Source organism: Orycteropus afer, unplaced genomic scaffold (assembly GCF_000298275.1).
Source record: "Orycteropus afer afer isolate SDZICR_OR568_19922 unplaced genomic scaffold, OryAfe1.0 scaffold00302, whole genome shotgun sequence".
Classification (NCBI taxonomy): Eukaryota; Metazoa; Chordata; class Mammalia; order Tubulidentata; family Orycteropodidae; genus Orycteropus; species Orycteropus afer.
This window is the reverse complement of record NW_006921889.1, coordinates 3,754,232-3,780,329: the sequence shown is the minus strand read 5'-3', so window position 1 is coordinate 3,780,329 and position 26,098 is coordinate 3,754,232.

Sequence of the window (26,098 nt, the reverse complement as noted above, 5' to 3'; positions counted from 1 at the left end):
TGATCATTCCCTTTCCCTAAGCTTAAACTTTCTGGTAGCATAGTGCCTAAAATACTTGACTGCTAACCAGAAGGCTGGCAGTTCATACCCACCAGCCACTCCTCCGAAGGCAGATGGGGCAATCTACTTCCGTAGTGATACTGCCTCGGAAACCCAAGGAGGGGCCCCTATGAGGGGGGTCTGACTCGAGGGCACATAACAACAACAACAACAAACTTTCTTTGTTCCCAGCATGCAGTGCAACATGTTATCACTGCCTGGTGGCACAGCTGCCAAACTATAAAAATAACTAAGTAAAAACTACAACCAATAACTGTAGCAAAGCTCACTCTCTTCCATATCATAGCAAAACAGCAACAAGAATAATAACACCTATGACTGTGCATAAAAGTAAAAAAGTAAACCAAAATAAATTCCAGGAACATCATTTAATTAATGTAAAATCAGTTCCAGCACTCTTATTTTATTGTACCATAAGGGAAATAAAGCTCTAATGTTACTAGTTATTTATATCTTTCATTCTAAGGCTGTATTAAAATTATCATTTGCAGGTTTTTTAATTTATACCAGTAATTCAAAACTCTCCCCAAAAAACAAACTCACTGCCATCAAGTCAATTTGACTCATAGTGACCCTTCCTTGGGTTTCTGAGGCGATATCTCTATGGAAGTAGATTGCCCAGTATTCCTTCTGAGGAGTGGCTAGTGGGTTTGAACCACCAGCCTAATGGTTAGTAGTCAAATGCCTTAGGCACTACGCTACCAGAACTCCAAAAAAGATTCCCGAAAAAAAAAAAAAAAGCCTCAAGAAATAAAATATTTTCTATATTACTGTATACTGCTAATTGATTAGACAATGATTGTCCAGGACCACTCTAGAATTTTCAATTGCTTTTTGAATCTTACTTCACTTATCTACTGATCACCTGTTTTGTACATAGCTATGCTAAGATCTTGGGGTATTAAATGAATGACACTGCAATAAAGTTTTCCTTTGAATTATAGTCTAATTATCAAAAGAGGAATGTATTATGATATGTACAAAATGTGAAATATCTTCAATGACAGAGCAACAGTTTCTAAATTTTTCAGCTCTACTTCTTAACATCTCCCATACGTGTGCCTAAAAGGAAAGGTGTTATATGATAAAAATTAATTAAGGATGGAATGAAGAAATCAGCAATGCAGTTATAGGCTGCTCTGCTTTCTGAGACTAACTCTTCTTAATCCTGCATGTACTTCTCCACCCATTCTTTTATGTAACCTGGTTTGCTCAAGCCATAATTACTACATAGTTTGCTACATAGCTGCTACTACATAGCTTGCTACATAGCTACTGTGTCTGGAGATGCCATTTTTCTCTATCATCTCTCATTTTTTCCCAGCTGATGAGCTTGTCTCCAAATGTCTACATTCTCAATTCTGTTCTGTCAGGATCAGTTAACCATAGCCGGTAACAATATTGAGTTTCCTGGTCTAATATTTTCTCCATCACATGTTGTTACTGCGTGTCATGGGGTAGACTCTGACACAGCAACCTTAGGGAACAGAGGGAACTAACTGCTCCTTAGGGTTGTCTAGGCTGTAATCTTTATGAGAGCTGGCCTTTTCTTCTGCAGAGCGTCTAGTGGCTCAAACTGCTGACCTTTTGGTTATCAGCCCAGTGCTTTAAGCATTGCACCACTAGGGCACCTTCCATCACCTTAAAAACCAGAATCCGAAGCCATCAAGTCGATTTCAACTCAAAGCAAACATATCACTTTAGTGACCGCCAAATGGAACAAAATACATAATCAGACTGAAGAAGCTGTTTGAGTGGAAGATAAATTAAGGGGTAATCTACTGTGAAAATCACGTAAAGGAAGATCCGCATTCTGAGAACGCAATAATCCCTTATTAGAAGTCCTGTAAAGCTTTCTGCCACTCACATGCCCTCATTTTGCTTGTAAGGCCTTCCAAGCATTCCTGCCTAAGAAGCTGCTTTGGGCCTTCCTGAAATTGGGTGGCTCTTTCGTTTTATCCTTTTGTCTTCCACCCCTTTCTATCCACTCAGATCCCTGACGAAAAATTTTAAATGGAAAAACCTTCAAGAGAAAGGAGCTGGTGTGAACTGAGTCATTTAATCCTTTGGTTTCTGGAAAAGTTTTAATTTTAAGGATACGTTGAAGTATACCCATCATGTGTCATGGTGTGGTAAAGGACATTCATCTATGTCCTTTGAAAATGCGCTTCCTAATGCAAAAATTACCAAGTGTTTTTTTTGGTAGACCACTGGTACTACATTATCTCACTGTGCTTGAATCACACATTGGTCGGCCCCTGTATAAGTATTCATCACCAGAAATCCATGTGTCAAGGTTAATATCCCAAATCAATTAAATTGTTAGTAAAACTCAGTCTAAACCTTTATGTTATGCAGAAAAAAATATAATAATTTAATGCAATAAAAACTTCATTCCTAGCTATAAAATTGTGGAATTTTAAAGTGCTCTAGCTATTGAATTAATGTAAATAATCAAGCCCATGTTTCTTCATTTCACTCAACAGTATTATCTTTATTATTTTATATCAAAATGGTCTCCAATCCTCATTTCAAAATGCTACCATAGACTTAAACTTGGAAAATCAGTGCTCATGCTGAGAAAATTTCTCAACTCCACTGAAATGATTTCAAAGAAAACAAAAATTAAAAAAGAAGCCATCATCTATGAGACTAAAAGTTGTTTTAAATTCATGCCTTTCAAATATTAAAAGCATCATTTAATTTGTAGATGCATTGATAGTATACCAACATACAGAGCTTCACAGTTTTCTTTTGGTAAAAACAACAGTTTGCAGATTTAAAAAAGAAAATCCTTCTTAGGTGAGAATTTGGAGGGTATGAACAGAATTTAAATTCTGGTGTCCAACGTTGCTTATAAAATTTGGTGAGGATTTTTATAAAGCATCAATAAGTGCAACTGTTTTACACTGGCCTTATATTTATTACAGTAAAACCCAGTGGTTTTAAAAGTAACACATACAACACTTCAATCAATTAGGACTTCTGTTTTGTATATCTGGTCTTTGATTTGTTTAATTTAAAAGGATAGAACATTGCAAAGTTCACAAGAAGGAGGAAGCAGTATTTGAAGACCTGGACCTCTTTGAAAAGTCTCCCCAGGAGCAGGGCGTGTAGGCGCCTGCCAGTAGCAATAAGAGGCACCATCCCACTGTGATGTTAATAAGATGAAGGATACGCCTACACAAAGCCACACCCATCAGAGGGTGAAGTAAATACTTTGTCTTGTCTGTTTCATGAATGGCCTCTCCCTGCTGCTTGTAATTTAAGGGAGGAGGCTTTGTTCCACTAAATCAGATGTTAATTACAAATTTCTTCACAATTTTCCCCTTCACATATAGGTCAGAGAAGATGCATGACAAAGACAAATCATTGTCAATAGTATATTAGAAGTTGCCTAGCTTCGAAGCCTACCAAATCTTCTGTTCCATTTTTAAAGAAAGTTGTTTGGCCACCAATTTTTTAAAAAAATATTTATCACAAATGTCAGTGTCAATTGGTTACCAGAATCAACATGGAGATGGAATCAATAATGGACTAACTTGTTGTCAGGTGCCATCTAGTCAATTCCTGTTCAGAGTCCCCTCATAGGACAGAGTAGAACTGTTCTTTAGGGTTTTCCAGGCTGTACAGACAATACCACAGAGAAACCGTGGGTTCTGTAAAGCAGAGCTACCAAGACACCAGGACACGGAGTTGTTTCAGAGCAGCAGTTTATTGGCGCTCCCGGGCGAGGTTCTCATGCCCTAACAGCAGGGCCAGAGAAGTCGCACTCCCAGGCAGGGGGCATGGACTTTTATAGACACAGAGAGGACCTGTTTGGGGACAGCAGGGGAGTGACAGGGTCCTCTAAGGAAATGGCAGGGTTCAATTAGCTGTTAGCATGGGTCTGCACTTAATTAGCATGAGGGGGCTTCAGAAGAGGAAGTTTGTCACTGCATGGGACTTTACAGTCTGGGCGGGTTCTATTACTGTGGCCCAGTGGGACCCAACTCCTAGCAACCTCTCCTTGGGTTTCCAAGGCAGTATCACTACGGAAGTAGACTGCCCAACCTTCCTTCCGAGGAGTGGCTGGTAGGTTTGAACCACCAGCCTTCTGGTTAGCAGTCAAGTGCCTTAGGCAATAATACTATGAAAAACTTTGAAATATTTTTGGTATTTCAAAGAATTACCAAAATGTGACACAAAGACATGAAGTGAGCACATGCTGTTGGAAAAATGGCACCTGTTAGACTTGCTTGATGTAGGGTTGCCACAATTTGTAAAACAATGTAATACCCATGAAGCGCAATAAAGTGAAGCACAATAAAATGAAGTGTGCCGGTGATCTTTATGCGAGCAGACGGCCAAGTCTTTCTCCCACAGAGCCACTGGGTGCATTCCAACTGCCAGCTTTCAGTTAGCAGTCTAGGGTTTAAGTGCTGTACAACTAGGATACTTTAATAGACTAACTAGGCCATTTTATATGCACCCATGAGTGCACTTCAAAGTAAGATAAGGAATAAAGGGAATGCAACTGTGGCATTCCTGTCGAATTCATTGTGCTCTTCACTGGTTCTCTTCTGCAGGAAAATCATGTCACAAAGAGGCAGAAACAACACTGGCAATTAGCCAAGTGTGAAATTCTGTGTTTAGTCATCCTAAATTGTCACAATATTAATGAGATTATTTAGCTTAATATGGTCTCTTGAATATATAACTGAAAAGAATTGAATTCTGATTTGCAGAGTCCAGGAATGGATGAAATGGTAAATGAAGTTTTTGTGCAAAAATTTGGCATGAATCTATTTCCCCAAATGTATCAAGTGAGAAGTATGGGGATTGCCAGGAAGTAGAAAATTTTTGCAAAAGGATCAAGCATGTATTTAGATCCCTAGTTGGTTTAACTAATTGATGTGGAGTGAAGTAAATTAGTGGCCCTAATGCAGATAGTTCAAAGCCTGACAATATGGGAGAGTGTAGGTTATGATCTGATGCTACATAATAACGGCCAGACGCACATTCTGGAAAGACGTTAGATAAAATAAGCACGTGTCCCTGACCTTAAAAAAAAAACTTTGAGGACACTGTTTCAGCCCTCTGCATATGGGATTTACTTAACATTTGCCTACTTTTCAGAGTTTAAAACAGTAGGATTTTTTTTCGTCAATGATAAAGAAAGGTTGAGCCACCGAGATATAGTCTGCTACAGATATTAAGTGGAAAGGAGTGTGGAACATACCAGAGACACTCTTCTACAACTCAGGAATGCACTTTGTGATTTATAATTGCTTCAAAGAGGGACAAAAAGGTGTGTGTGGGCAGTGGCCAGTCAGTTAGGGAGAGGAGGGCAAAAGAAACTATGTTCTTACTTCAAGTTTCTTATTTCACTATTATGGCAAGGAAAGCACTTGCAGAGTGTACAGATAAGTAAACGGTCCTTACAAGAGAATTTTCAGTTTGGAAGGCAACTTAGTAGTCACTGAGCCCAATCCCTCGTCACAAGCAATAAATGACCCTACATCATCCAATATTTGATAGCATGGTCACGCAACACCTCCAGTGATGAAAACATTCTGCCTTATGACAGACCCAAGCCTTTTTGAACGACTGTGACTATGAGAAATCTTTACATTTCATGGAACCAAAATTTGCCTCCCTGTGGCTTTTTCCATTGGTTTATTCCCTGAAACTTCTTCCAAATCACTGATGAAAGTATTGAACAGTGAAGGGGCAAGGTGAATGTTGATCTTTGGGCCCCTAGAGGCCTCTCTTCGCAGTTACAATGATCACATTGTCAACTAAAACCAAAACCCTTTGCCCCCAAGTTGATGCCAACTCAGGAAGATCCTGCATGTGTCAGAGTAGAACTGTGCTCCGTAAGGCTTTCAATGATCAGGATCTTATGAAAATAGATCCCCAAGCCTTTTTTTGGTGGTATCTCTGGGTGCTTTTGAACCATCAACCTTTTGGTTGGTAGCCAAGACAAATTGCACCGTGGTTAGTCACCTAGGCTCAGTGCCCCTCCCTTCTGTGGAGTGAAAGCAGATTGCTGAAGTCTGCATACAGTATCTATGTGCTATTATCCTGAGCTGCAGTGTAACAGCCCTAACAAACTCAAAAGATAGATTTGGCAAGACCTAGCTGAGCAATTTCACTTTGGCTGTAAGTTATTAGCACTTTCTCTTATAAGTACCAGAGGACCATCTTTTCTAGAACTTGGCTGGGGAGAAAGGGAAGGTGCCAAAACTGATTTCATACACTTCTTGATGTAGTCTAAGGGTAACCCTATGCCTATTAAAAAAAAAAAAAAAAAAAAAAAAGTTCAAATTTCAGTGTCCTCATAAAGTTATAATTATGCACAACTCCAGCATTAAACAGGAAGAACTGATTTGACACTCAGTATTCCCACAGGGACAAACTTTCTCATGAAACTATTTAAATTTTTAGTAATGTCTTAGAGCATCTTAAAACTATAACAATAAAAAAATAAAAAGATGCCGTTTGTAGATGTATTTCCACAGAATAGACATGTCGACTATATTATTCTTCAAGCTCCTCTCTGACTTCTCTTTGTTGTTGTTGTTACTTGCCTTCCAGTTGGCTCCAACTCATGGTGACCCAAGTACCAGAGAACAAAGAGTTTTTCAGTCCTACGCCATCTTTGGGATCACTGGTGATGCTTGAGTCCATTGATGTGGCTACTCTGTGTTCTGAGTAACTTCCAACCTGCTAGACTCACCGTCCAGCCCTGTATCAGACATAGCCTGTTGTGACCCAAAGGGTTACCCAGGAAAATATCGCTGGCTAGCTTTCAGAAGTCAATCCTCAGGCCTTTCTTCCTGGCCTGTCTTAATCTAGAAGCTCTGCCGAAATCTGCTCACCTTGGGTGATTCTGCCGGTATTTCAAAGACAGGTGGCATAACTTCCAGGATCACAGCAACAGCAAGCAACCACCATGTGACAAGCTGACAGATGAGTACTGATTCCATCGTGATTCTTCCGTTGTCTTCTCTTCCTCTGAATGTCAATCATTACTGGAGATTTCCTTGTTTTTTGTAATTCTTTCCTTCCATAATGTTCTCATGGCTTGAACAACCACCAAAAAAACAGTATCAATATTATCAGCCCTGATCACATCCTGAAATCCTGGCCTGTGCTCTCTTATCTCTGTCTTTATATCATGCTGATCTCCTTATGAAAGGCCCATTCCTCCTACCTTGTCTACTGGCACAGTTTAACTAACCCTTTATCAAAACTGAAAAGAAAAAAAAAAAAAAACCTCACTGCCATCAAGTCAATTCCGACTCATAGCAACCCCCACTGGATTTCCAAGGTGGTAAATCTTTACTGAAGTAAGTTGCCCCATCTTCCTTCCACAAAGAGGGTGGTGAGTTTAAACCACCAACTTTCTAGTTTGTAGTCAAATGCCTTAGGCACTGCACTACCAGAGCTCCTTATTGCTGTTGTTATTGTTATGCACTGTCCAGTCGACCCGACTCATAGCGACCCCTCCTTGGGTTTCCAAGGCAGTATCACTACAGAAGTAGATAGTGAACACAAATATCCATTCACATTTTATATTAATATTTACCTCTCTGGTAGCATAGTGCCTAAGGCACTTGACTGCTAACCAGAAGGCTGTCGGTTCAAACCCACCAGCCACTCCTCGGAACGAAGGTTGGGCAATCCTACTTCTGTAGTGATACTGCCTCGGAAACCCAAGGAGGGGTCATTATGAGTCAGGGCCGACTCGAAGGCACATAACAACAACAACAACAACACACTAGATTTGCTATATGTATGTTTTTCCTTTTTATTTCTAGGATTTATAGCAATGCATGAATGATTAAAAAAAAATGCTGTCAAGTCCATTCCAACTCATAGCGACCTATAGGACAGAGTACTACAGTCCCATAGTGTTTTTTCAATGGCTATAATCTTTATGGAAACAGACTGCCACATCTTTCTCCCATGGAGTGACTAGCAGTTTGGAACCATGACTTTCCAGGTTAGCACTTAACCATTGTGCCACCAGGGTTCCTTGCACGAATGATACGAGGGGTTAAATAAAATATTGGTTGAAGGGGACAGAATTGTGTTTCTTATGTAGTGCTGTAGGTGCTGGAGCTGGCAACTCAATCCCAGGATATACAAAGCAAGTACCTTTTCAAACAGGTATTTGGTGGCCATGCTTACTAAGCATGCGTGGTTTATCCTGTCAATGGCCTGTGCTTAATGCTCCTTAGGTATCCTGAGGCATGGTGATCTGTAAGAGCATTGCACCAAAGTGAAAAGCCCAGCAATGGTGCACAGATAATGGCATTTAAAGCTAGATCTCAGCCTTTTCTTTAGAATAATCCAGCTACCACATTCTCACAGTAAAACAAGACATTTGTCAAAGTTCATATGATTGCTTAGTGAAGTATTCTGCAAGGTATGAAATGCAGCCACCGGTGCATAAACAATATAAACATATTGTGCATAGCATTGCCAAGGAGAACTGAGAACCAGTTTCTCTTTCATATGAATCAGCATAGAGAAAACTTTTGCCCCACAGTGCTTCTTGGGTTTTCTACATTTCTAACTCTAAGTACTCCAAGTGTTTGTTTAGAGTGCTATAGCTGTTAGTGACAGTGTCACAGTGAAAACAGGGTCTTTCCCAGAGGCCTCCAGGGTACTGAAGGATCCACAAGGAACTGTGTGATGGTACGCTGCAGGGACAAGCTTTAAGGCAGATGCTGCAGTAGTAAATGGAGCCCATCTTCCATGAAAAAGAATGGAAAGAAATGTTTGCTGAGAGGGGAAGAACCTGAAAGGAGCCCTGGTGTGCAGTGGTTAACTACTCGGCTGAAAGGTCATGAGTTCAAACCCACCAGCCACTCTTTGGGAGAAAAATGCAGCTGTCTGCTTCCATAAGGATTTACTAACTTTGAAACCCCATGAGGAGTTCCACTCTGCCCTCCAGGGTCTCTTTGAGTCAGAATCAACTTGTCAGCAATGGATTTGGTTTTTGATGTTTCATGGGAGAGAATAAACCCCATGGAATGCATTTTAAGCAATAATGGGAGACTTGTTTAAATAAATAAGAATGAAGGGGTTAGGAACTACCAAGAACGATAATATTTTAATTATTTGCTTGGCTCTGGACTGTTGTTGTTGTTGTTGTTATGTGTCATCGAGTCGGACCTGACTCATAGTGACCCCTCCTTGGGTTGCTGAGGCAGTATCACTACGGAAGTAGATTGCCCCATCTTCCTTCCAAGGAGTGGCTGGTGGGTTTGAACCGCCAGCCTTCTGGTTAGCAGTCAAGTGCCTTAGGCACTATGCTACCAGAGCTGCTTGGCTCTGGACTGTGGGTTATATATTCAGGCCCATATTGGATATCAGAAGAAAGTTAGTCTAATGCATTCTTGGTCAAATTTTTTTTAACTAAAACACTTAATTTGAAAATAACTGCTTTATTTTTAATGAATCTTATTATTGTACTGTAGGAATGGCATAGCACTATAAATGAAAGTATCCAAATTAGTGTTTCTCTTCCTCTTATCCCACTTCACCTCCAACTGAGAGATCCCTGAAAATGATATCTGAATTGTATCATTACTTGTCTTCTCTTCGAACTATGTGTATTTGGATGATATGGAAAGTAAATATGCATAACATAGCAGAGGGTGAACAAAGTTCTACATGAGTGTAAAATATACTCATTAAGGAAAAAGTTTATAATGTCAGATCAGCAATACTGAGTGGGACAGTAAAATGCATTGTTGTTGTTGTTGTTGTTTGCCGTAGAGTCAGCCCCGACTCATAGCGACCCCTCCTTGGGTTTCCGAGGCAGTATCACTACGGAAGTAGGATTGCCCAACCTTTCTTCGGAGGAGTGGCTGGTGGATATGCATATGTACCTACATATAATTAGGTGAACGATTTCTTTCATCTATCTCCCTTCCATTTGGCTCCTTAGTGCACAAGAAATATTCTTTGAAGTCAATGAGCACTGTCTACCAGACTTGGAGGACATGATGTTGAAAACAATTCAAAGAAGTTCCATTTTCTAAAGTATAGATGAACGTGTTAAAGATTAACAATGTACAACATAATAGGTAAAGATGAAACACGTAGTCATGAACTTGAATATGCCGTTACATAGTCTTGGATTTGTAATAATTATGTCCTTTCTCTGAATCTCCTTAGGGCTCAGGTATAATTTAAGAAGTATTTACTGATGATACTGCCTTGGAAACCCAAGGAGGGGTTGCTATGAGTCGGGTCGGACTCAATGGCACATAACAACAACACTGACAAAAGCAGTATTTTCTGTTGTAGACATAGGAAATAACTAGTTACTGCCAAGTCAACTTCAACTCATGGCAAAATCCATGTGAGTCAGAATAGAACTGTGCTACACAGGGTTTTCGATGACTTATTTTTCTGAAGTAGATCACCAGGCCTTTTTTCCAAGGCATCTCTGAGGGAGCTCATGCCGCCACCCTTTCAGGTAGCTGTAGAGCGTATTAACAGTTTGTACCGCCCAAGGGTTGTTGTTAGGTGCCGTCGAATCGTCTCTGACTCATAGCATCTTCACATACAGCAGAACGAAACACTGCCCAGTCCTATGCCAGCCCCACAATCCTTGCTACATACCTGAGCCCATCATTGTACCCACTGTATCAATCCATCTCATTGAGAGCCTTCCCCTTTTTCGTTGTCCCCCCACTTTGCCAAACATGACATCCTTCTCCAGGGAATGATCCCTTCTTACAACATTACCAAAGTAGGTGAGACAAAGTCTGGCCATTCTCACTTCCAAGGAGCATTCCGGCTACACTTCTTCCAGGACAGTTTGTTAGTTCTTTTAGCAGCCATGGTACTTTCAGTGTTCTTTGCCAACACTACAACTCAAAAACATCAACTCTTCTTCGGTCTTCCTTTTTAATTGTCTAGCCCTCACATGCATATGAGGCTATTGAAAATACCATGGCTTGGGTGAAGTGCATGTTAGTCTTTAAGGAAACACCTTTGCTCTTCAGCACTTGAAAGAGGTCTTTTGCAGCAGATTTGCCCAAGGCTATCCAACATCTGATATCTTGACTGCTGCTTACATTGGTGTTAATTGTAGAACCAAGTAATATGAAGTCTTTGACAACTTCAATCTTTTCTCCATTTATCATGATGCTGCTTACTGGTCCGGTTGTAAGGGTTTTTGTTTTCTTTATATTGAGGTGTAATCCATACTGCAGACTGTGGTCTTCAATCTTCATCAATAAGTGTTTCAAGTCATCCTCACTTTCAGTGAGAAAGTTGTGTCATCTGCAAAGTTGTTTGGTTCTGCTGCACTTGAGGTCGCTATGAATTGGAAACGACTTGATGGCACCTAACAACAAACCACCCAAGGACTCCAATTAGCAAGTGGATAAATGTAATGATTATTTTTTAAAGTTCCAGGTGGATGCTTCATGGAAGGATAGCTATTTCTAAAAATACATGTATCACAAATTCTATAATATGAAAGGTGTTCTTAGATGTTGTGAATGGTTAAGCACTCAACTACTAACCCAAAGGTTGGAGGTTGAGCCCACCCAGAGGCATCAGAAGACAGGCCTGGTAATTGACTTCCAAAAAGCCACAACTTTGAAAACCCTGTGGAAGGTAGCTCTACTCTGCAGCATATGGGCTCACTATGATACAGAATATGCTTGGTGACAACAAGTTTGGTTTATAAACAAATAACTTTCTATCTAAGAATACCATATACTCCAGCTGATAAGTATGACCACTGCTGTCATGTGTGTGCTCCATATGCTCTTAGCCATTCTCTGAATTATGATGGCTTTGGGTGTTTGTTTGTTTGTTAACTTTATCTTGCCATATTTTAGTGTTAGGAGTCAAAGGAAGTCCATGTTGAGGCCACTCTTAGACCACAGCTCCCTGGACGCCCTGCTCAGCCCCTGGCGTAAAGCAATTAATCTGACTCTGCCCCTCTAGTCTCCTCTACCCCGTAGCTTTGCCACTTACTGAAGAGGAGAGTTATGAGTGTCTGTAGTAGTTAAGGGTGTGAGTCAACTTGGTAGGCCTGGTTGAGTGGCTGGGCAGCTGGTGGTAGTTATTCCCCCTGATGAGACTGGCAATCAACTCCATGGTGGGATCTGCCAAGAGTAGCTCAGTGGCTGATTTAGGGATGTATCTCCTTCCCATATATGAGGAGAATCTTTGGGAATGGTGTCCAGCTTTTGGCACACTTAAATCCTGAATGTAGCTGAGTTGTTTTTCAGCAGCCTGCTTTGTTGTCTACCGATCTTGGGACTCTTAATGGATTCTTAATCAAGCATCAATGGCTTGCTGTGTGGTTTGGTAATATCGGGACGGTGCCTTTTTACTTGTTGACCTTGGGTTTGTCAGCCTCAGCAGCCAGCAGCTGTCTGAGTAAAGAAAAGCCTCCACCTTCAGTGGGCCAGGAGCAGGCAGCAGAGTTGAAGCCCAAGGTCAAGGGGCTTTCACCCAACCCCTGGAGCTTGGCACTTTGAACTCAGACTTAGGGCCTCTAAAATTGTAAGAGAATGAACTCCTGTTTGTTCAATGCATTCCATTTGTGCTATTTTCTTTTAGAGCAGCACTAGGTAACCAAAACAGTGTCTAAGACCAAAGCAAGCATCATGGTCTGTTTCTGAATCAAGATGTGAAACAAAGGGATCACTTTGCTCTTCCCAAATCTGTTTGTCACTGTTGATGATACCACCATGCCCTACTCCTCACTTCTTTCCTGCTGAGTTGTCGGCACAGGTTGAAACCATTTCATGGGTAGCATGGTACCAAGTCCCTAAGGATTTGCAATAAACCTTAAATAACAATATTAACATGGCTTCATGCATGGTGAGGAATTGCAGACACTAAACCTCTAATCCATTGCCATTTCCTTTTATAGCAGCAACTTGTGGTTCTGCAAATGAGCATAACTCCTGATGCCTTGAAAGGAGCAGATATGAGTTTAGTGGGAGTTGTGGCTCATTGACTTTAGTGAGAGTGTACGACTCAAACCCTCTGAGTTTTACAAGGTGATGAGTTAGGTTAGGTTAAAGCAAACCTTGGAGCATAATTTGATTGTTTTTTTCCTATATTGGTGGATGCTTGATAATCACTTTCTGCCTATTATATCAATAAATCAGCTGCAATTCAATTTTAATGTGTAAATAAAGTTAAATCAGGGCCATGAAGATATCACACGCCTGCATTAGCTACTTAGAGATGTCATTACTGACTGCAGTTATTGAGCCAAATAGTTGTTTGAGTTTTTAAGCTCTCATTGGAAGGAACCTGAGACGAATTTGTTGGATGTTCTTACAAGAAACCCCATACACTCAGAGAAATTTGTACCTGACTGATATTGCAAACACAAATTATAAGATATCAGAACAAATAAAGATTTCTAGCTTCAAGCACCAAGTAATATTATCTTCAGATTGTCAGCGGGAATGCAGGGAACACAATATAGAATAAAGTTAAATGTTTCTCTGGTGAAGGAAAAAATGGACCAATATTCTTATCTCGGCCCAAGAAATTAATGTTGGAAAAAAATCCAGACTGTCAACCTGCCATGCTGTGCTGTGCTCACAGCTTGAGCCCAACACCTGGACAATATTACAGCACCCCGCATATTTTGGGAGAGCAATAAATATCACAGGACAATACTAACCAGGCCACACACATGGCGATGCATTGCAAGTTCTAAATCTCCGACATAATAGGACATGTCTATAGGAATGTGAAGCACCACAAGCTGGTTGAAAGTGATGTCAGCCCCTGAGATAGAGAGGGAGGCCAGCCAAACCTCTGTGAGAACAATCGTGAGAGATAGGACTGCTCGAAGTAATGGAAAATGACCTCTGGTTTGAGCTCTGCTGTGTCGATGGATTGATTCCTCAGACTTATGTGACTAAAGTCAACTAAGGAAATACCAGAGCATAATTTCATCCCAGTCATGTTTAACTCACCACACTATCGTGTCAAGTTACTGAGAAGTAAACATTCCTTGAATGATAAATATTTTCTATTTAAGCTGAGTTGTTGTCACGCACACACATTCTGAATAGGAATATGTATATTTAGCCATGAATAAAAGAAATGGAATCACCTATAACATCTGTTTAAAATCCTTAATTTAGCACATTTCAGCTCCAAAATCAACTTAAACAACACTTCTTAAAGATTTCAAGATAGAGTATTCACTAGAACTTTAAAAAGAGACAAATATATGCAGACACTGAAATTTACAATAAATATAATTTCCTTACATCTTGTTTAAATTTTCTCTTGCCAAAACCACTTTCCTACTTGAGATTAGTTATTTAAATTAAATTAAATTATCAGGCCTTAATTTTTTTTTTTTTTTTAAAGTTTCCTTGTTTTCTGAGAAACGTTAACGAAACTAGAGCTCACCACCGGGATACCCGGCACCAATGTCAGCAGACGGAAAGTCTAATTCAACTGTTAAAACAGTAAAGAAAACAAACACTGATTCATATGCAGTGTCCACAACACAGGCGAAGGAGCTTAAGTAAATCAAGGAGTCAAGTTAAAAGGGGTTCATAGTGTCTGTTTCTGCTTTTCTGGATTACGTATTAGTGTCGGTTTATGAGGAAATTTTGAGTGTCTGTTGGAGACAGTGGTTTTCATCTCTGGGTATAAAAAAATTGTGGAAGGGAAAGGAAAAATAATACACACAATCAAATATATGGTTGTATGTTGTTGCTATTGTTCTTGTTAGTCGCTAGAGATATGGTGATCCCATGGGCAACAGAGCAAAATGTTGACCTATCAGACACCACCTTCAAGATCATTGGTATAGTCAAGATCATTGTTGCCACCACTTTGTATTTTGAGTACTTTGCAACCAAGGGGGCTCATCTTCCAGCACTATGGTGAACAATATTCTGTTTGTGATCCGTGACGTTCTCATTGGCTAGTTTTCAGAAGTAGGTAGCCAGACCTTTCTTTCTAGTCTCTTAGTTTTGAAGCTCAGCTGAAACTTGTCCGTCATGGGTGACCCTGCTAGTATTTGAAATACTGATAGTAAGCTTCTAGCCTCATTGCAACACACAAGTCACTGTGGGTGACAAACTGACAGATGGGTGGTAGGGCTACATAGACGTGGATAGACTGCAATCTGAGAGAGAATGAGAAAGAACATAAACACTTAGATCTATGATTAAATGAACTTTCAGTGAAAGGGGACCAATCCATCGTGCTCAATACAGGGCATCAAACATAGTCCCATCCTGCTTACCCTTCAGAAACTCCCGAAGCTCAATGACAGTAAGTTCAGTTATAGTCATGACTCCCTTTCAAAATGTAATCAAAATAGCCAAAGCAATAAAACTACATTTTAAAGATCAAGTTAAAAACAGTCTCAAAAAGAGGGCCCTGCAACTATGCCTCCTGAATCAGGAAGGTCACATTAAGTTATGATTTGGTCTCGTTTTAGAATCAGGAAGGAGCTCTGGTGGTATAGTGCCTAAGGCATTTGACTGCTAACCAGAAAGTTGGTGGTTCAAACCCACCAGTCACTCTGTGGAAGAAAGACTGGGAAATCTACTTCCGTAAAGATATACTGCCTTGGAAACCCAAATGGAGTCGCTATGAGTCAGAATCTACTAGATGGCAGTGAGTGTGGGTTTTTTTTGTTTTGTTTTGTTTTGTTTAGAATCAGGTGTAATCAATGTTACAGACTGAGACACACTGTTGAAATCGAAAGCTTTTCCAAGCCACTGAAGACATATGAAACACCTTCATCTTCCATGATCATCAATGGGAAGAAGGCAAAGCCCACTGACCATAAAACCACACTCCTCTGACTGAATTCAACAAATACTTACTGTGTGATTAGACTGGGTCAGTGTCAGGCTTAGAGTGAAGCACTGTCAACACCTCTTGCCTGTAGGCTTGGTGAGTAGTCTCACTCATCCCTATCACATCCTTATCCTCTACAGTGATCCCAATTCTTGGCAGAATGCACCATTCATCAAACTAAGGTGGGGCCCCTTTTCACATGTGATAGTTTTCAGTTAACTAGTATGTTAATTTTTCCAGAAAGCCCCATAATGTTAACTAATTTTAGAAATCTGGTATTTAACAAATTGGTTTCTATTTTGCTTATCTGGCATTCCTTACACTCATGAGCGACCAAAACTTATACTCAAAAATTTCCATTTTCCTTCCTGGGAAAAATGCCATATAAAAAGAATCAATATACAATCTCCTTCCAGATACAAGAATATGATAATGTCCTCTGTTTTGTGACACTAGCCACCAATCTTTGTCAAGTGTGCAACATTAACAAAAGTAGAAATGGCATATCCCATCTACATGACAGAACAAACTGAGGAAGCGCTTTAATTTCTCCTTACCATGAGGTAAGTGGTCTCTATACTGATATCAGGGTCCCCATGTGTTGCAAACAGTTGGCATACTCAGCTGCAAACTAAAAGGTTGGCAGTTCAAGTCCACCAAGAGGTTCCTCAGAAGAAAGACCTGCCAATCTATTGCTGAAAATTCAGCCATTGAAAAGCTCATGGAGCAAAAGGACTCATGGGGTTGCCATGAGGAGGAAGTAACTTGAAGGCATAGGGTCTACTGGACCTTGCTGTAAGAAAGATAATGAGTAAAGGATATTGAAGTCTTTCCATTGGGGACCTCGTCATTGCTAGAAATAATGATCACTTGCTTATAAGCAAATGTATATCACACTCATTTATTTTTTCTTAAAATAAGAAATGGATGTAATTCATTGACTGAGGAATGGCACAAAAGCTTGTTGATGTTGTTGTTATATGCCATCAAGTCGGCCCCAACTCATAGCGACCCCTCCTTGTGTTTCCAAAGCAGTATCACTACAGAAGTAGACTGCCCAACCTTCCTTCCGAGGAATGGCTGGTGGGTTTGAACTACCAGCCCTCTGGTTATCAGTCAAGTGCCTTAGGCACTATGCTACCAGAGCATAAAAGCTTAGTTTTATCCAAATGATAGAATTGACAGGGGTGTAAGGGCACTACAATATCCTTGACACGTAGTAATTAATCCTGTTTATGGTGGGAACATACTTCTCAGAAAACTCAAGTATATCACTGGAGAGCTTTAACCATTACAAGGTATTTCCTTTTACCAACATGTTAGTAGTAGTTACCCGTGTGTAGTGGGATGAGAGAAAACTGTGAAGACGACTCACTTCTATACTAACTGAATTTTTCACAAGGACAATATATTAGCTTGTAACTCAAAATAAGTAAACAACAAGTGATTCAAAATATGACTTTATTTATATTCCATCATTTGTCCTAATTTAACCTAAAAGGGCTCCAATGAACACAGGAAATTCTTTCCATTTTGTTACTTGAAGACAGACATCAGTTTGTTCTCCTTTATATCTTTCCAGGCAACCTTCTCAGTTCTTCCCAATACATTCTTTTGGGTACTGCGGAGAGACAAGGGTCATGGGTGTCTCATACTTCTGCACATCTGATGAGGAGAGGCATTAACTACATTTTCTTTTCTCTAGAGAATTGTTTCAGTGATATTTGTATAATGAATAATCTTAGAAGAAGAGACAATGTCTTCTTCGGGATTAAAGGCTCCTTACTTCCCATTATAGAAGATTTCTGTTCCCTAAACTTCGGGTTCCTCGCCCATAAAGCAAGCCACTGTATAAGAAGATGTTCCCTGGCCCTTTGTGAGTCATCCTGTGGAGCTTGGGGAACAAGCACCAAGAGATCTGCTGTTCTGTTTACTGCCATTGCTGTGAGGAAGAAAGCTCTTTGTCTGTGACCCAAGAGTCTCATGTCTTCTGTCAGCATCCATGAAAATGTATTAAGCTCACAAACAAGGTTGCAAGGAGGGTAAAATCTGACCTTTCCTAGTTTTTGACAGATACTTTACACAGTTGAATTGAAATATATTATCTTCTCTAGGAGATATAATCTAAATGTGTCAAATTTGTATACAATTGGAGAAGCCTAAAGTTGTGTTTGAGCCCTTTAAAATAAAGTACAGAGAAAAAGCAGAGTTGTATTGAGGAGAAAGTCTATTCAATAAAAAACAAAACAAAGCAAAACCATCAGCTACAGTATGACATGATAGAGTGTCCTATGATTACACAAGGTGCATTTTTATTTGAATTATGTAAGATAAACTTGAAGGCTTTAGAAATGTCAGTGACATTTTAACTCCATAACCTATAACTCCAATGTTTCTACACATGTTGCCTATTACATCTGTCTCTGGTATATTAATAAATCATGATTCTTATAAGCATTAAAAGCTTTTTATCATCTGCTCTTCTATTCCATGTTCCAGGTAATATACATTGAATCTCCTGGTGTGTCTAAGTTTGCTTATATGGATCCCTTCAGAAACTACTGCCTAGGCTCTGTGTGGTGTGGTAGTCACATAGAACTAGTTAATTCCATGATTTAGAATACTTAAATTTCAATCACGCTTTGTTATTGCTGAGTCATTTGCCTTGTTCAGCCAGCACTTGAAGAATTCAAATTCTTAAACTAATTGACACTTAATATACAGCTATAAATTAATCACATTGAAATGGTGCTAATTATTTCATTAGCTTCAAACCAATTCAATATAAATCATCACTTATTTAGAACTCAACTGTTAAATTTCTTCTTTATTTAAACTATTGATGAAAAATATGCTATGAATTTCATGTGCACATAAATAAAGGTTAAGTTTCTATCTAATCCTTTGGGATTTCGGGTATATTACTAAGGGTGTGTGTGTGTGTGTGTGTGCATGCGTGTGTACGTGTGCGTGTGATCAATTTTATTTTTCCTGCACCGTAGGTGTCAGATAATTCTTAGGCAGTTCAGTAAAGTGAGGTCAGAACAAATTTTCCTCCTCCTGTCCCACGGCAGACTGATGCAGAAAAGCACTTTGCTCTCCTTTTTTTCCCCATTCCCCCTCAAACATCTTGCCTGGCAGCCTGGTAGATAATCCTGTTCAGAGTTAATGTGTAGTAACAGGATTGAGGGAAACTGACTTAAGTGGCTTTCATCTGGGTCAAGACATATTGATGTCATATTTAAAGATGTTCTCTCTGTTCACCTCTAAGAAGATAAATGTCTGAACATCAGGCTTAAAAGCAAAAGGGAGAGAGACACTCAGAGATGGGTGATGGATTGTCAAACTGTGGGAAAGTGCTTTCACCAAAGAGGCATGTTTGCTTTGTAAAGAGGCACAGTGTAAAGGGAGAAATGGAGAAAATAATTAAAACGCTCTTCCTTCTCTGCACTGTTAGCTGGAAACCAAATTCTTCACGAGTGCAGAGCTGAAGCTCAGCTATTTTAACTCATGAAGAGGAGCCCTTTTGAATGCAAGGATGATAGAATCCATCCTCCTGTGCCCAATAAAATGGACCAAAGGCCTGGCTGTGTAAGTCATTTGGCAATTCATCAGCTCCTATCCTGTGAAAAAAGCATCTATAGTCATAAAGAGGTATTTTAATCTTTTATCAGCATTCAACCTGATATTCACTCTTACCTAAAAAAAAAAAAAAAAAAGGATCTTAAGAGTAAAACCTGCTTTTGTTAAGTCTATTCCGACTCCCAATGAACTAATACATCTTTGTTTTCCTTTCCTAAAAGACCCAGCCCAATGTTGTTTCATTAGAGGACAGTCTCAACCAGTATTAGTTCATGTGATTTGTTAGTGATATATCAGAGTTTAAATAGTGGCCAAATTTAAGCATGAGAATTTATAGATAAGGATATTCTTGAAAAGCCTAAAAGCCACCAGTTACCTACATGGACTTCCTGACCACAGTTTTGGAGCCTGTGGAGATAGACAGCAGCAGAGTGGGATTTCTGAAAGTGGAAGTAGTAGGGCATCAACAAAACATCCTAGTTTCCATGTGACCTGGAACCCATATTATGCTGACAATATGTTGCTTCACTCTACTGACTTAGGATATAATATATTATTCATCAGTAAAAAAGGATATTAACAAAAATCTTCATAAGCTCACCTACTCCCTTGCCTAGAAATGTATGAACATCTTGGATTCTCTCTGAATGAGTCTACATGACTTCTGTTGCAGTTCTTCCAGTTCCAGTATTTGCTCTTAAGTTTGGTAACCTTTTTCAGTTTGTGCATTATTCAGAACTAATAGGTATCAAAGGAGCCCTGGTGGCAAAGTGGTTAAGTATTTGACTGCCAACGGAAAGGTTAGCAGTTCAAACCCACTAGCTGCTCTGTAAGAGAAAAATGTGGCAGTCTATTCCCATAAAGATTACAGCCTTGAAAACCCTATGAGGCAGTTCTATTCTGTTCTATAGGGTTGCTGAGTGGGAACTGACTTGATAGCAATGAGTTAATAATATATATCAGAAGAAAGACTAGACCATCTATTTCTACAAATTTGCCAATGAAAATAAGGATCACAATGATTGATCCCATTTTGAGTGAAGTTGTCATGAGTCAAGACCAATTCAATGGTAGCTAAGAATACAACATATCAAAAGTGCAATATACTAATGAGTTCCAGTGACATCAGAGAATTTACACCATATTCACCTTTTCCCACAGGATACAGGTTGACTGCTGTGATCCACAGGGTTGGACTCAAACATGCCAACGATCATGGAGATACTGCAGGATAAGACATCATTTTGATTTATTTAAGGTCACCAAGAGTCAGAGCCAACTCTATGGCACTTAACAACAACAAGAGTATAAGATGGGCATACAACAATATTTATGAAAGCAAGGGATTTATGTGTGTGTTGCTCCCTCTTGAGAACCAAGCACCTAGAACAGTTCCTGACTCATGTAAGGTGCTAAACATATAAACATAAATGAGCAAATGAACGAGTTAAATCTGTGAGGCCAAATTTGTGATTTTAAAGGCCTTGAATTAGTCTATTTTACTAGAAAGCCTTTTGCTATATCTAAATCATCATGGGAGCATTTCTGTATAAGGCATTTCTTTCCTGGAATTCCTCCAAAGCACAACTCTCTGATTCTGACAACTTCAAATATCTTTAATGATTTCTTTAAAGAGCAATAAAACTGCAGGCTACTAAAAAGGAGATGACTGTACCGTCCCCACTCGTGAATGGACTCAGCAAGCACGTATGAAGCCTTAACATCAATCTTCCACAGCTAGATTTATAACATATCCGTCTTATGAATTGCTTTGACTTGGATCCTAAAGCCCCTAAGCACAATTTTGCAGGGAGTTCCTATGACACACATACATTAAACTGAGAAGCAGGAAATATGATTCTTCTAGAGGCTGGTATTCACCTACTTCGATGATTCTGCATTGTAAGTCAGGTAGGGTTGGCAGGTCATTAACTGATGGATACTGCCAATGATAGAGGAAAACAGGGTGAGGGGACCTTCCATTGAATAAACTAAAACACATACGTCCAAACCATGGGAAATATTTTCCAAAACCAAAGGCAGAAATTGAGGAGCTCTGGTGCCACAGTGGGTAAGACATTTAGCTGATAACCAGGAGGTCAGTGTTTCAAATCCACTGACTGCTCTGCAGGAGGAAGATGAGGCAATCTACTTATGTAAAGATTTGCAATCTTGGAAACCCTATGGGGGTCACTATGAATTGGATCAACTTGATGGCAGTGTTTCTGGGAATGGCAGAAAGCAGGCCAAGTGCCTTTAGCATTCATTGCAGTCTATGTACTGAATATTCATTTGTGCCTTTTCAGGATATTTAATGAATCCATGCTTTATGAAGAAAATAACATGGAAAAATGAAATACTAGATTTTTTATTTTCTCTTTGAGATTGGCAGAGTGATCTGTTGAGGTCTTAGGGTCTCTGAATAGGTAATAATTTTTAAAAGACTCCTATATATTTGCCATATGTGACCTTGAATGAGTTATCTGTCACTGCTCATCTCTTAATAACACACAAATCAAATATCTTTACCACATCTATACAATTCTTTAAATACTGTTTTGATATACTCCTTCATATGATTATTTGGCAAACCCATCACCACTTCCAACAAGAATGCTTTACAGTATATGTTCTTATAAAGGAAATCAAGGGGTGATAGGGGTTGGTAATTTGTAGGTGCCTTGTAATCATCTTGACAATCCTTTCCACTGTGCTTGTCATTGTGTAGTGTCCCTGACCAATTCTGCTTCAATTTCTCCATATACAGAGAGCTAAATATCTAGCAAGATAGTAACTACTCCATTACTAGGCAGCAATACATATGAAAAAATAATCTCTTATACAAATAATGTTCACTTCCTTTGCATTTCATGACGTGTACAATGTGCTTTCACATGCTTCATCCCATTCATTCCTACCTGCATTAAGGCCTAATAGGGATTATTTTGCAGATTAGAAAATTGAAGCTCACAAACATAAAAATATAAAATTGTAATGGAATAGTCTAACTTTCAGATTTCAAGCTATGTAACAAAACAGGTTACCCTCTGCTAAGTATATGTATACCTTTGGGATCTGCCTCCCTTCCCTCCAAAATGCATCTTTGGCTTCAGGCAAATGTTACTATTTAGAGCTTGATGAAGTTCCAGAATTAGCACTTCCTTTTGCCTGTAGAGGTCAGGGGGTATAATTGCTACCACCGGACCATGCTTGTGCCAGAACAGCTGTTCCTGCAGAAAGCAATATGGATTTGGCATGATCCATAAAGAACATATTAGTGACTTACCATGTCTTCACAATTAGGGATTCTACGTGCAAAACAGCAAGCTGAGTAATGGAAAATGTCCTTCTGAGAGGCTCTTTCCAACAAGTCATACAGACGCAGCCACTAAATGATATCTCAGGTGCTATCATCATTTTAAATTTCAAAGTGTAGATTCCATAGTTTAGAGTATTTTCAATCATCACAGGAATTCTTCAATATGTAACTACTGTTTTACCATTCAGCCATGAGCTACCTGTATGGAGCCCAGTCACCAGCTAACTGATTTTCCATCTCTGGATACAAAAGAAGTCACTTCTTCAATTAGAGTACAATGACACTAATGAATGCACTCTGGTTGTTCCCTTTCTTACGACACTTTCTTATCTGGCAGCTCCAGTGATGTGATGAGAAGATAATTTGCAAGTCTGATTTGGAACTTTTTGATCACAAGAGCTAGGCAGTATAAAGTTTCTGCTTAGAGTCTTAGGGACATTACTGAAAATTAGCTCCGGTGCTGTATTGAAATTATTCAAATAGAGATAGACTTAACTTTGTGATCCTTTCTTCTTAACTTGCATAGGGATGCTGATGTAAATGGGAACTCTACAGTTATTCTCTAGAGATTTCTGTTTAGTAAATGAATCTTTGCAAATTTTACATTATTCAGCTCTGGTCAGTGGGCAAGCATAGAAACAGAGATATTTTTGGGGTTTCAGATATTAGACTTTATCTTCCTGACGAATTGGAATCAACAGTTCTAAGGCAGTTTTCATCATCAGTTGCTGGATTTTTTTTTTTTTTTATGCAAAATGAAAGCTTACTGTTTCACTTTATCATTTGGTACATACACACAACACCATCCATCATATTACTGTCCCATATCATCTTGATTTTAAAACACAGAACATCTTGAAGTAAAATAAGCACTCATATCATTAAGAAAAGCACTGTTTCTGGTCTATATGTATTAGGAAATAAAAATCCTGCATAAAAGCTGTATTAAGCAAGCTATAGTATTAAAGTATTATTCACAAAACTAGACATAATGATAACAGCAATGTACAAATAATATTATGGGTAAGTAAATGTGGAAAGAGGAAAATATTTCTTTGTTTTATGATGCAAAAACGGAATATATGCAGCTATCGGTCCCTGAAAGACAGATGCATAGAATGTAGACTGTTCCACTGTTGAGCCCATTCTATTAGACCACTGATGAGGCTGAACCTCATCAGTTTTTGGAGGGGCCACCTAAATGCCCTCTCCATCTGGGTGATTGAGAGCACTGCCAGGTGGAGACTGGCCAGGTGCACTTAAGGAGAATAAGATGTCAGAAAGGCAAAAGGTAATTTGTTTTCTCCTCTAGGGTAACCTAGATATGTTCCCTTTCTCCCAAACATTAAGTTTCACAGAAATATGTCTACACCAAGTTTTGAATTATTAACAAGCTTAATATCCATGTACCAGCAAATGTGGCTACATTTGGAGGAGGGTGAAGATCAATTTTCTATTCCTACTTTTAATTGAGTCTAATGACCAGTCATGACCTAGGAAGCCTTTAGCCATGGGAGAAAAAAAAAAAGAAAAAAGAAAAAAAAAAAACATTAACCAGATCTGGAGAATGAGATATTTCTACTTGCATGATTTTTTTTTTTTTTTCAGACTCTGTCCCTGAATCTCCCAACATGACAATGTTCTTCAATAATAAAAAAGATGTGTTCCAGGCTTTTGCAAAGATGACACCTTGACTGACAGCCCAGTCCTGCATGCCAGCTCCTCAGCTCTAGTTACACAACAATCTATCAGCCACTTAGATGACATGCACTCTTTAAACCATTAAAGAGTTAACATATATTATCTCTTTAATCTGCTGAAATAAATGTCTCTCCATAACTCTTGGGGTGGCAAAATTGCTCTCCAGAATAAATAATTTTATTTAAAAGTTAATTATTTGATTAATATATACTGTCCTATGACATTTGCTCTTTATTTACATAGAAGAATCTCCCATTATACTTTGCTTTAAATCTTTTCATTCATTCCCTTTGTTTTGTCCAGTTGATAATTTTTGGTGAGTCCTCAACATGGAAATCAAAACATGATCTTATTTTGTTATTGTTGTTGTTCAAAAGATATACTTCCATTATTGACATGCAGAGAACTTGGTGATTGAAAGTGGATGAGCCATTTTTCACTCCCCTCCAGGTGGGGAGAGCTCAGAATTATTTCTCATCATTAAGTAAAAAACATTTTACTTTCGGCTGGCATGACAATGACAGAGGAGCTCTCCTTGGCTCCTTGCAAGGCAGCCGGAAATTGAAAACCTTTCAGCACAAGACACAAAAGTCAATCTTTTACACTCCCATTAACATTAAAGGTGGCCATGTGGGAAAATCCACATATCTACAAATACACCTTGTTGAGAATCAAGTTAATAGTCAACTTTGTGTGCTTTTCTATAGCAACAATAAACATATACAATCATGCCACAAAATCAGGTTGTAGGAGCATTAATGGCAAAAATATCATCTATTTATTTCACCTAAAGATCTTCTACAAGTTCAATGGTAACTCTTTATGGAAGCAGACTGCCACATCTTTATCCCATGGAGCAAATGATAGATTCAAACCTCCAACCTTTCAGTTAGCAGTCGAGTGCTTTCTTTTGCTTGCCTCAATCTCCAGTGTTCCTGGAACTGCTTGAAGAGATGAACAAGGCACATGCTGGTATGAACCGTCAAGGAGAGTTGTCATTTTGTAGATTGTAGTTCATTGTAAAATACCCTCTATAGCATGATGAACAAGTTGTATTTGCCAAGTAACTCTCAGTGATAGAACGAAATCCAGTGTACCGGGGGTAAAAAGAAAAAAGAAGAGAAAGGTGGAGGAGAGAGAGAGTGAAGAGATTCTCAGGGTCCCAAGTGTGTTTCCATGTGGTCACTCATGACATTTTTCTGTGTTTTTAAATTATCTAGAAAGCTTTCTTTCTCAATCCAGTAAATCCAATGAGAATACATCTTTTAATTTGCCTACAACTTATTTGATTTCTTTTTGTTTACTCCTCAAAAATAATATAAATTCTGTATGTCCAAATCAATAGTAATAAATGAGAAGAAGAAAAATACCAGATAAGAACTAGAGGACACTCAGAAATCTCTTTTAGAGATAAAGATAGAGGAGATTAGAGCAATATTTTTACAGGTATTCGGAAAGGATAGGGAAACTTTTAAACCCAACACAATAACATGATTTGTACCCATTCATTCTGGAGAACTTCATAGGGGAAAAATAAAAATGACAGAAATAAGACCAAAATAGATCCAAACCACTGACTGTTGTATTAGCTTTCTATTGCTGTGTAACAAA